The sequence below is a fragment of the Nicotiana tabacum genome, chromosome 16 (genome assembly GCF_000715075.1).
Source record: "Nicotiana tabacum cultivar K326 chromosome 16, ASM71507v2, whole genome shotgun sequence".
In the NCBI taxonomy this organism is placed as follows: Eukaryota; Viridiplantae; Streptophyta; class Magnoliopsida; order Solanales; family Solanaceae; genus Nicotiana; species Nicotiana tabacum.
The window spans coordinates 5,988,492-6,000,228 of NC_134095.1; positions in this window are offsets into that span (position 1 = coordinate 5,988,492).

Consider the following 11,737-nt stretch of genomic DNA (forward strand, 5'->3'; position numbering starts at 1 on the left):
CTGTTTAAAAGAGCTGGGCAACAGTGTTCATCGCGTTCGCGAAGAGCTGCCAGTGGTGGACTTACGTGATCGAGGGAGACGTTTCGCGTTCGCAAAGGCTTAGCCCAGCCCTGCCTTCGAATTCGTGATAGAGGGGTCGCGTTCGCGTAGTTCTCCCTAGGTTACCTGACTAGCCCATCCCAAAGCTATGCGTTCGCGATTGACCGGTCGCGTTTGCGTAGAGCAACCCCCCCCCCAATGCTCCGCGTTCGCGACCAGGGTCTCGCGTTCGCATAGGGTAAAATCCTCCCCACCCTTGTTTCCCTTTTGCGATCACAAGAATGGCTTTGCGACCGCGAAGCACAAAAGGTCTGTGCACCAGAAGCAACAAAACTTGCAATTTTTTAAGTGTAAAAACATCCCGTGGCCTATCCAAAACTCACCCGAGCCCTCAGGGCTCCAAATCAAACATGCATACTAACCTAAACATATCATACAGACTTGCTCGCATGATCAAATTGCCAAAATAAAGCCTCGAACTACGAGTTTAGCATCAAAATCAAAGAAAAATCTTAAGAACTCTTAAGTTTCAAATTTCACAACCGAGGGTCCGATTCACATCATATGAAGTCCGTTTCTTACCAAATTTTACAGGCACAACTTAAATACCATATAAGACCCGTACCGGGCTCCAAAACTAAAATAGGGGCCCGATACCATCAAATTCAAACACATTTAAATTTCCAAAAACTCTTAAAATTTCAATTAAATAATTTTTTTCAAAAATTCATTTCTCGGGCTTGGGACCTCGGAATTCGATTCCGGGTATATGCCCAAGTCCCATATTTTCCTACGGACTCTCTAGGACCATCAAATCATGGGTCCGGGTCCGTTTACCCAAAATGTTGACCGAAGTCAACTTAAATTTAATTTTAAAGGTAAAATCAGCATGTTTATCAAATTTTCACATAAAAGCGTTTCAGATATATGCCCGGACCGTGCACACAAATCGAGATGAGATAAAATGAGGTTTTAAGGTCTCGAAACACATAATTGACTTGTAAATCAAGTGATGACCTTTTGGGTCATCACATAAACAAAGTTCAGATAATTACCCCCATGCTCGAGGACTATCATCCAAAAAATAAATGAGATCAGATCATTAAAACTTAGAGATCATAAGACCTGTCAGGAAACCCACGATATTCATAGGCCAAGCCCACCCAACTTGGGGACTGACACTTCGGGCAAGCTCGAGGTAAAATGGGAAAATAAGCCAAAGGGGCAAATCCCGAACTAAAGAGGCTACAACCAAATTAACACAACTCGGAGACGTCCAAATTCCGTAACAAAACAAGCCTTTGAATTCTTTCATAAACCGGTTAAAAGGGCTACCCCCGGCGAAACCATAAAAGGCTTCGATAATATCAAGCCTCGGGAACTCTAAAGAGTACAAAATTGTTCGAACTCTCGAACAATTCCTTATTTTATACTAAGGCATTATAACCTTTGTGAATATGAGTGATAAATAAAGGGAAACATTTGAAAGTCAAAAAGGGTAGAAAAGCCTTACATATATGATTGAACGATCATTTTATAAAGGCCAGATCGGCCAAATACAAAGTTTACAAAGGCCTAAGGGCTACTTTCACTTCAAGTTCGAGAGACCCTCCTCACTTGACTAGAAATCCTAAGGTCTACCTAATTCCGAGTTCAAGCATGTCCTCACTCGATCATTAAGCTTAAGGGCTACGTGAACTCAAGTTCGAGTTATCATTCGGGGTCCATCGATTAGAAAAGGTCGAAGGTGAGGCTTATTATCAGCCCTTACCTTCCCCAAACCTTAGACCCACGAACACAACTTCATGATCTTGTACTAAGGCATTTTGACCCTTACATGAAATAACCAAAAAAAATAGATTCATAAGCTATGAAAAGGAAGAAGTTTTATATTCATCAAAAACTTTATACAAAGGCAACACGACCCAATAGATGTTCTTTACAAAAGGCCAAAATGACCTCGACAAAATGAGAGAAACTAAGAGCCTAAGTGTCCTGGTCATCTCCGGGAGTGGCATCCCCGTCATCGGTGTCTTCTGCACTTTCAGATCCACTAAAGCTTTCAGATTTGTCATCATCGGGATAAGCTAATTTCTCAACATCAGCTTCAAGTTTCTTGGCATTCTCGATCTCGATTGAAAGATCAAAACCCCGAGCGTGGACTTCTTCAAGGGTGCCCCTCCGATATTGAAGCTTAGCATGCTCAGCGATCCTCTGTGCTCGAATCTGAGCAATCTCAGCAACTTCCTTTGCTCGGGCCTGAGCAGCCTCGGTATCAGCCTGGTAAATAACCACTACAACATCAACATCAACTTTGGTTTTCTTGACCTCCGATTAGGCCACTTTAAGCTTCATGACTAGTTTCACCCGAGCAGATTCTACTGAATCTAACTCAAACTGGAGCTCCTTGAATTTCTTAGCTTGCGCCAAGGTCTTATCTTTTATACTTCAAAGCTTTTGGTCGAGGTCAGCTGGGCCCAGGTAGACTCCTTTTCTGAGGCCAAACGATCCATGTTCTTTTTCCATTCTTCAGCCTCAGTCTTTACAGCTTCTACTTCCTCATAGAGCTGCATGATCACATTGAGATTTGTTTGGAATTGCGGATTTGGACCATCAGTCACCATGACCGAGTCATCATCTCTAACTTCAAAGATTCTTCTTACTTGTTCAGACAATTCATCGTGTTCTTTCTGAGCCATTTCTAGCTCAACACAAAGGCATACAACTTCCTTTTCTCTTTGCTAACTGAGGAGCTTGAAGGTATTTTTATCCTCAATAAGCCCTCGGACCTCGGGCCCATGCCGACTCAGCTCCCCTCGGAATTGGAAAAAAGCCTCATGACAAAGCACCGTAGCCTGCAAACATAGAAGGGAAAGTTATACAAAGGGAGAAAAATCTAAGCATGAAAAACGGCAGGGAAGTCAAGGATTACCCGGGTTAGAGCCTATTGGGCTTCCTTGAAAAGATAAGGCACTCCCACCGCGTCCATTTGGGCTTGATCTTCTTCTATGATAGAACACTGTAGGTAGCTAGACACCCATATGGGAGCAGTAAGAATCCGGGCATCCTACGGGACCATGATTGTAAGCACGTGATTTTTGCTCCACGGACAATCACTCCAAAATACAATCATTGATTCCTCGTTGTATAATTTTTGATTTTACGTGATATATGCTGGTAGTCGCTCGTGGTTCTGTCCATTTTTCATTTTTATCTTATCAAGCAAAATACAAAATATGTATGTCATGTTAATTAAGCCATAATTCAGTCATTAAAAGAAAATTCACAAAATATGCGTCTTTTATTTTAGGCTGTGATTTAATCATTTAAAGAATTTGTAATATGTGTGTGATGATTGTGTTAAGTGTTGATTAGTATGTGTTTTTAAACTCATTTTAATTTAGTTGTATTTTAAAATTAGAAAACAAAGGAAAAGAGTGCAAATTATTTAGAAAAATCGGATTGGGCCTATTTGTTTCAAAATTTTAAGGCCCAAAAACAGCCCAAACACAGGCTGCCCGGACACGGTCCAAACGGCGTCGTTCTGTCCCGTCTAAGCTGGGCCGTTGATCTCGAGTGGATCGACGGCCAGGATTACACCCCCAGATCCATTTAACATAACCCGACCCAATAACCGGTTCAGCCCAGCCCCTCACTTAAACCAAACGACCCCGTTTAAATATCAAACGACCCCGTCTCATTTCTCACCATCAGATCCAAGCCGTTGAGATCATCTGATCTAACGGCTCAGATCCAATCCCCTACTCCGTATATAAGCTTTCCCTCACACCCCACGCCCCCTATCTGAACCCCACCCTTCACTCGTCTCCTTCCCCAAGCCCTGAAACCCCAAACCCTAGCAGCCGCCCTAGTTTCCCTTTCACCAGAACCCGGCGGCATGAACGCCGGTGACCACCTCCTGAACACCCTAAGACCCCCTCACTCTCCTGAACATGGATCTGTTACTCCCTAGCCTCAAATCATCTCCCATCGTCTCGAATCTGGATTTGAAGATTCGAGACAAAACTCAATATATGCCAAACCACCCCATCTTCATACCAGACACTCCCCTGACCCTCCTCGTGACCAAACCAAGCTTGGTTTGGTCCGAATCTACCCACAACCTCTAAAAAACTAGATCTAAAAATCCAGACCTCAGAACACATGCACCTGGGGAATCCGGCCAATCTTGACAGGGGTTTGAGGTCTAATGGACCTTAACCAAGGTGTTCTCATGTGAGAACACCCTGGTTAAAATTTGTTCGGCCTCAAATGGTCAAAAGCTAAGTCGGACTTGGGTCATTTCGATTTAAATTTTTCCAGTAAGTGTTCTCTTTTCTTTGTTTTGATTGAGTTGTCAGCATGATTTGTTGTGATTGTTTGTTATTATCTGTTATTTTTCCCTGATTTCTTCCATCTCTGTCAAAAGACCTTTTTATTTGGTCAATTGTTTTCTGTTTGTGTTCTGAATGTACTCTGTGATATACATGCTCGTCAATTAGATTAATCGTCAAATTAATTAACTCATATAGGTTCCCAGTAGTTGAACAAAAGATGTTTGAAGTCATTCGGGACCCTGTACGTATTGTTTATATGAGCGACTGATTATTACCTGTTATATTTAGTATAGTCGACTCGACAAACGTCGTCGATTAGTTTTCTATAACTAATGGATCAAATGAGCTAATAATTTCACGTGACCAATTGAACCACGTCACTGACTGAATGCCCGACATTATTTGAAATGAGTTTGTTTACATTGCAAAAACGACTGAAAAGGTTCAGTCCAGGGCAGTCCTGAATTTGAACTTTCAGAAGTTCAAAATGCCCTAATGCTGCAATGGGTTTAGGGCAGTAATAATCAAGGTTTAACAAGGGTAGTCTGGGGTTTGAAAAGAACAGAAAAGTTTAGTTTAAAGGAGCTGACAAGTAGGGTACTAAATTAAGATTAAACTAATGCTCAATGGGGAACAAGACACAAGAGTATGGGGGTTTAAAATGAATAATAAAATGAGCCCATAACTCTTGATTAAAGAATAAACCAGGCGTAGGGAACCAATGGCTGGCATCAAAAGATATTTAAGCATGGGTTTAATGGGTATGGGCAGTCTGCAAGTGGGAGGATCCAGGCAGCTTAGCTGCACTGGGTCGTTTGGCTTATAAATAGGCCATTAGAGAACTTAAAAGAGGATGGACTTTTTAGTCTGGAGAAAAGAGAAAAAAGTGAAAATTTTCAGAATACTTTAACTAAACACTGCCCAAAACTGCACAAGGAACTAAGTTGGTTGAGCTGTTCTGGCCAAGTCAGTTATTCTAACTAGGGTCATTACTGTTCCGTCAAGAGGAGGCTGTGTGTTTTCTGCTGTGATTGTTACTACACCGAGTTTTCTGTGTGCTGTGGATTGAGTTTTAGTCTTCTTGATTGTTGGAGTTGTACTGGGTATTTGCTGAGCTTTGTGGTTATTGGGTCTTCTGTTGCTGTTACATTTGGTATCTTGGGTTTTCTGCTGGTTCATTACTTTTTTTCTGGGATTGTTTGTTTGGGGCTCGACCATCTGTGGTTTCTTTTTGTTCTGGAAACTGTTGTTGTTTGTCCGTGGACTATGGAGAACATTTGTGGACATTTGTGGTTGTTGGGTTGATGCTGTTTGGTTGTTGTTGCTGTATTTGCTGCATGCTACTCAGCTGACAATTCTCCTTCTTCTTTTGCTTTGCTATACCAGGTACACGATTAATAGTGTCAATGTAACTTGAAAGCTTGAGCATGAATATAAAAGAGAAGAGCTGAAGATGTGTATTTCATACATAGACTGTCATATTGAACCTCATGTAATGTATAATAGTTTACATTCTTGTTTAGATACTGAAGGTAGCCTGCATGCCTAGTAGATATCAATGTATGGTGATTGAATATTAGTTTGTATATGTAGGCTGATAGATAAAAGTGTCCCCAATGCAGTAGGTTGTATTTTAGACTTTATCTAATTATGTTTAGCATGTCCTTAAATGTATAGAACTATCCATGTTAGTTAATTTCACTTCCTTTTGATAAATTGCCTCCTTATAATTGGCAAACCATTGCTTTAAAACAAACGGTGCAAGTCTGCACTTCTCAACCTCACGAAGGTCGAGCCCGGATCAAACGAACCCAGCAGGCTTTCATCAGAAAGGCAGTGGCCCAGGCCCAGCCGATACTGCGTGGGCTGGGTTTGGGCCCATAATGTTCGATTAGCTTCCCACGTGCATGGCCATGTTTTCTTATTCTGTAAAGGCACTCGGAATTCCATTATAGATAAGCCTACAAGCATGTAATTAACCGGGACTATTTCTGTTTTCTATTAGTAGAGACAAATGCGACAAGAAACGTAGTTGCTATAGGATATCCTTTTAAAAAAAAGACGAGATGAGCCTCGACAAATAAAAATGCACAAGCTGCGGGGCCCTCGTTAAATGTATATTATCGAAGCATTCAGTTTCCAGGACGGGTTGTTTAGCAAATCTCACGGCCCTCCCAGAATAATAACGCGATAGTCTCTTTAAGCGCGTACTTAATGATGTTATCTCCTTAAACTCGGGTGCACATTTATGTGACCCAAATCTAAATCTCAACGGAATCGAAATGTGTCTCTAATCACGGGTATATTGATTATGGCGTGGCCTGAGATGCATTTCCATGACGTTGTAAATTCCTTTTTAATAATAAATGAGACGAGCCTCGACAAACAAAATGTAGAAGCTGCGGGGCCCTCTAAATGTATATATATTAAAAATACTTAGAATCTGGGACATGCCGTTTAGCAAATTTTACGGTCTTTCCCAAAATAACAATGCGTTAGTTGCTTGAGGCGCGTCTTAATAATTTATTTTTCTTAATTCGGGTGCACATTTATGTGACCCGAATCTAAATCTCAACGGAGTCGAGATATGTCAATAACCACGGGTGCATTGATGTAACGTGGTTCGAGATATATTTTCACGACGTTGCAATTCTCGTAAAAAATATAATAAAAGCGGTCAAGAGTTTAAAACTTGCACATAGGTTTAACATGTACAAAATCAGATAATCAAGCCAAATATAACAGTTGAGCGACCGTGCTAGAACCACGGAACTCGGGAATGCCTAACACCTTCTCCCGGGTTAACAGAATTCCTTATCCGGATTTCTGGTACGCAGACTGTAATATGGAGTCATTCTTTTCCTCGATTCGGGATTAAAATTGGTGACTTGGGACACCCGAAAATCTCCCAAGTGGCGACTCTGAAATAAATAAACCAATCCCGTTTCGATTGTCCTTTAATTGGAAAAAACTCCCTTGCACCCTCTTGGGTGCGGAAAAAGGAGGTGTGACAGCTCTGACGACTCTGCTGGGGATTTTTACCCAGAACCACTAGTTCAGGGTTAGAAATTCGAGCTTAGATAAATTGTTATATTTGGTTATATCTGATTTTTTTTTACATGTTTGAGCCTAATGTGCTAAATGCTGCTTTTACCGCTTTGATATTATTTGGACTGTATATAAACTGTGCCGAAACCCTTCTCTTCTTACCTCCGGGGAGAAGCTCGCTAGTCGAGACTCCCTATTCTGTTAGTGTCAATACCCGAAATAAGAAAGAGGATGGATAAGTTACGAAGCCGGACGGCCTTTTGGTTCCCGGTAAGTTGCCCCCTCCTCGACTCGAGTTGTCCGCTCGGGTACACTGTCTAGAACACTGACCCAGGTTTTTGAACATAGAATAACGTGACTTCATGCCAGATCCCTAGTAGGAACGCTTATTTGCATCACGTTGCATTTGACTTAGGGGACTCAACACAGGGGTTGGGTCTGTCTAGGACTAGCAACCTGATATGAAAGGACCATCCTAATGCATCCTATTTGTTTTCCGTGCATTTATTTGTCTCGAGCCCGCATGCTAACCGGTGTTTGAATAATGTGAAATTGGAAACAAAATACTGTCAAAACTCTGCCGAAAATTTGAGAAAATGAAAAGAAAACGTCTTATTAGTTTTGTTTTATTAAAAGCAAAGGAAAAATAGAAAAAAAAAGAGAAGAAAAAAAAGGGGTCGTTGTTCTGTTTTGTTTTTCAAAAATATATAGTTTGTCTTGTCACAAAAATGAAGATGAAAAAGAGTCTTATTTTTTTTAAAAAAAAATGTTTTTTATTATTTTTATGAAAATCCGAGTAATATATATTTTTTTATTATTTTTATGAAAATCCGAGTAATAATAATAAAATATATATATATATATGTCTTTATTTGTTGCAAAAATATTTGTCTTGCCAAAAAGTCTTGAAAAGTTTTTAGACCCCTAATTTTCAAAAAAGTTTGTTTTATTGTCTAAAAAATATATGTCTAAATAAAGTTTTTATTTTATTTTATTCACTTGGCATAATCACCCTAATAAATGTGCAGGATGAGCACGATACAAAACGAACATTTTTCAGTAATGACCAAGATCCCGTTTGAGTTGCGGTTATGGTGGAACGACTTAGGCAAAGAAGGGCAAGACAAAGTAAAGAAATGTCTGAAAGGTCTCCCGGACCTACTAAACGTTCAGCCTCGGGGTGATATCATCAGATCATTGGTCACTTGTTGGGATTCCGCACACAACGTGTTCCATTTTTCCGACTTCGAGCTCACCCCGACGTTGGAAGAAATAGCAGGGTACATCGAAAGTGATGAAGCCCCTTTTAGGTTCAAATACTTGATTGCACCTAGAGCTGTTACGGTACACCGGTTTCTGGATTTCCTAAAAATACCTCGAACGTTCCACCATCCAGATCTTGCCAAAGGATTCTGCAGTCTCCACCTCATATATGCTAGATACGGCCACGTGGGCGGGTTCAATAAGCCGGATTTCAAACTATGCAGTAGAGGCAACCGACAAAAGTGGGACGAACACAGGCTAGTGGCTTTTATGACAGCCTTTCTGGGTCTTATAGTGTTCCCTAGGAAAGATGGAAACATTGATCTAAAGATAACCGGGGTCGTCAATACTTTGCTTACCCAAGATAAAAGTACTCTGGCGCCTATGATTATGGCTGACATTTTCCGGGCTCTCACTGCTTGTCGAGCCAGGGGCGACTTTTTCGAAGGATGTAACCTACTGTTGCAAATGTGGATGACCGATCATTTATGCCATCGCTCCTCGCTTTTGGGTTATGGTTCGCCAGAGAAAAATTGTATTGGAGAATTCTACACGAGAATCAAAGGGCTCAATTTACCTGAGGGAGTCACATCATGGACCTTATTTCTCCGAACTCTCACTGCCAGCCAAATCCAATGGACGCTCGGATGGTCACCTATTGAGGAAATCATATACATGCCGGCAACCCGGCCTCACTTTCTGTTGATGGGACTGAAAAGTATCCAACCCTATGCACCGTATCGGGTTTTGAGGCAACTTGGGAGGTACCAAGTGGTACCGAAAGATGAAGATTTGAGTACCCAAGTGATTGAAATCAGTCCGAACGGTCATTTCCCTGAAGAAGAAGTTTGTCAAATCTGGAGTGAATGCCAACATCTGACAGCAAACACTTGTGTGATTGATACGGCAAAAGGGGAAGTCGCCCCAGGATATCATGCTTGGTTTAGAGGTAGCCTGTCCTTCGAAAGACCGGCTAAGAGACCGCATCTCAAAGATTTCGTAGAATCATCCCAAGGGCAATGGAACTGGTTAGCAAAAGAGAAGGGTTATCGGGCAGAGATTGGTGATTTGAAGCTACAAATGGACAGTCTGAAATTCGATAACAGCGTACAAATCGCGGCGGATCGAAGCGAAAAGAATAGATTGATCCAAGAGAATGAAGAACTTAAGGCCCAAATCCAACAATTGAGATTGTCTCTTGATGAGCAGCCCAGAAGTCGATCAGACCAGCGGTTGATAAAGGGTTTGAAAAGAGAGATCACGGAATGGCGAGACGGGTTAGAAGAATCCGAAAAGGTCATGGCAGAGTTCAAGGCACAGTGGGGAACAAGAGTAGATAAGCATCGCCGATGCTTGAACCAATTGAAACGTGACCACGAGAAGACTGTTGCCAAAATAAAGAGAGAGATGGCTACACTTGAGTTTAAAGCAGTTAAGCAGGCCAGGGATTTCCAATTGGAGAGTAGATACTGTTACGACTTGTTGGCCCAAATGAAGACAGAAGTGCGGCAGCTGAGGAATCAGCATATACAAGACTCACAGGTATTCAAGACGTGCAGTGATCAGATAAGACACCTACTCATAGATAAGAAACAAACCAGAGATAAGATCAGGGCCATTGCCCATGCCATCATCAGACGGTGTCGGCGGTGTGAGAATATGACCTGCGTTACCGTTCTCTCAGCAGTGATGGGTTATGTCAAACAGACCATGCACGAGTTGGAGCAGCTCGAAAGGGATCTCGCACCTAGACCCGCGAAAAGGCCGAATGATGCCTCGCGGGTCCCTAAGTTGGAAAATTAACCTTTGGCCGAGTCTTGTTTATTTAGGCTTTGATGTTTTTCCCATATATTGTTTTCTATTTTTTCCTTCAATCAAATAGGGTCAAAGAACCGTGGAGTCTGTATTGTTGCTATTCCTTGTTTGAAGTAATTTGTAATAGCAAAATTTTGAGAATGAATTTAATGATTTCACAAGAATTTTGTATTTCTTCACTTTAAGGCAGAACTACGCCTGGTCTGATTCACGCGGGGACGTGATACGTAGGCAATCCCCATAAGATTCGAACACTTTTAATAAAGAGAGAAAAGAAAATACATAATAAAATAAGACACAGGGTTTCCCAAAATACTTTAAAAGAGGGACGAATGAGCAAACCGGGATGACGCATGTTGTTTGAAGCAAAGCATGTAGAAACGGTTAACTGCCTAGGGGCATTGCATCCTCTACGTGTTATGATCAAATATGTTAAAATCTAACGCTAACAAAGTTTGTTGTTGTCTGATCCAGACAAGTTAGTTGTTAAAGAACTCTGGCAACACACTCATACCAAACCAGATCCAAAGGACCGGTAGCAACAAGCATGACTACTTCAGAGAATAGTAATGAGGAAGAAAGGCCAATGAGCCAGTTGCTAAAAGAAGCGATGGAAAAGATTGAAAGGATGAGACTAGAGATGAATGCAATGCAGCTAGCCATAGCCAAAACACAAAAGAGCCCTGAAACACTGGGACACATGCCAGAATACCCTCACTCCGGCCCTTCCACAAGCCGCCCAAATCCCCTTTATCATCAAGAAAGAAGCCCTCATGATTCCCAGGCTCCACCACCCCATCAACCTCTCCCAACACCCAATATTCCCATTTTTGTGGGACCAACATCAGCCCCTTTGCAAAGAACGACCAGTGAGCCATTGTTTCAGGCTCACGATACACAATATTATCCCCCCGAGCCTACGTTTCATGCCCCCGAACCACAGGCTTACAATCCACATTTGGAAGTGCCGGCAGAGATTGAGAAGCCAGCTAAGGCCCCTGAACAAGATGAAGTATTGAGAAAGTTCAAAAGCCTGGAGCAGTCCTTCAGGAACTTGCACGGGTTGGGCAATCAAGTCAGCGTAGCATACAAAGATCTGTGCCCTTTCCCAGACGTCCAACTCCCGGCTGGGTTCAAGATGCCTAAGTTTGATTTATATGAAGGGCACGGTGATCCCATGGCACATTTGCGGGGATTCTGTAGCAAAATGAGAGGGGCAGGCGGCAAGGATGAGC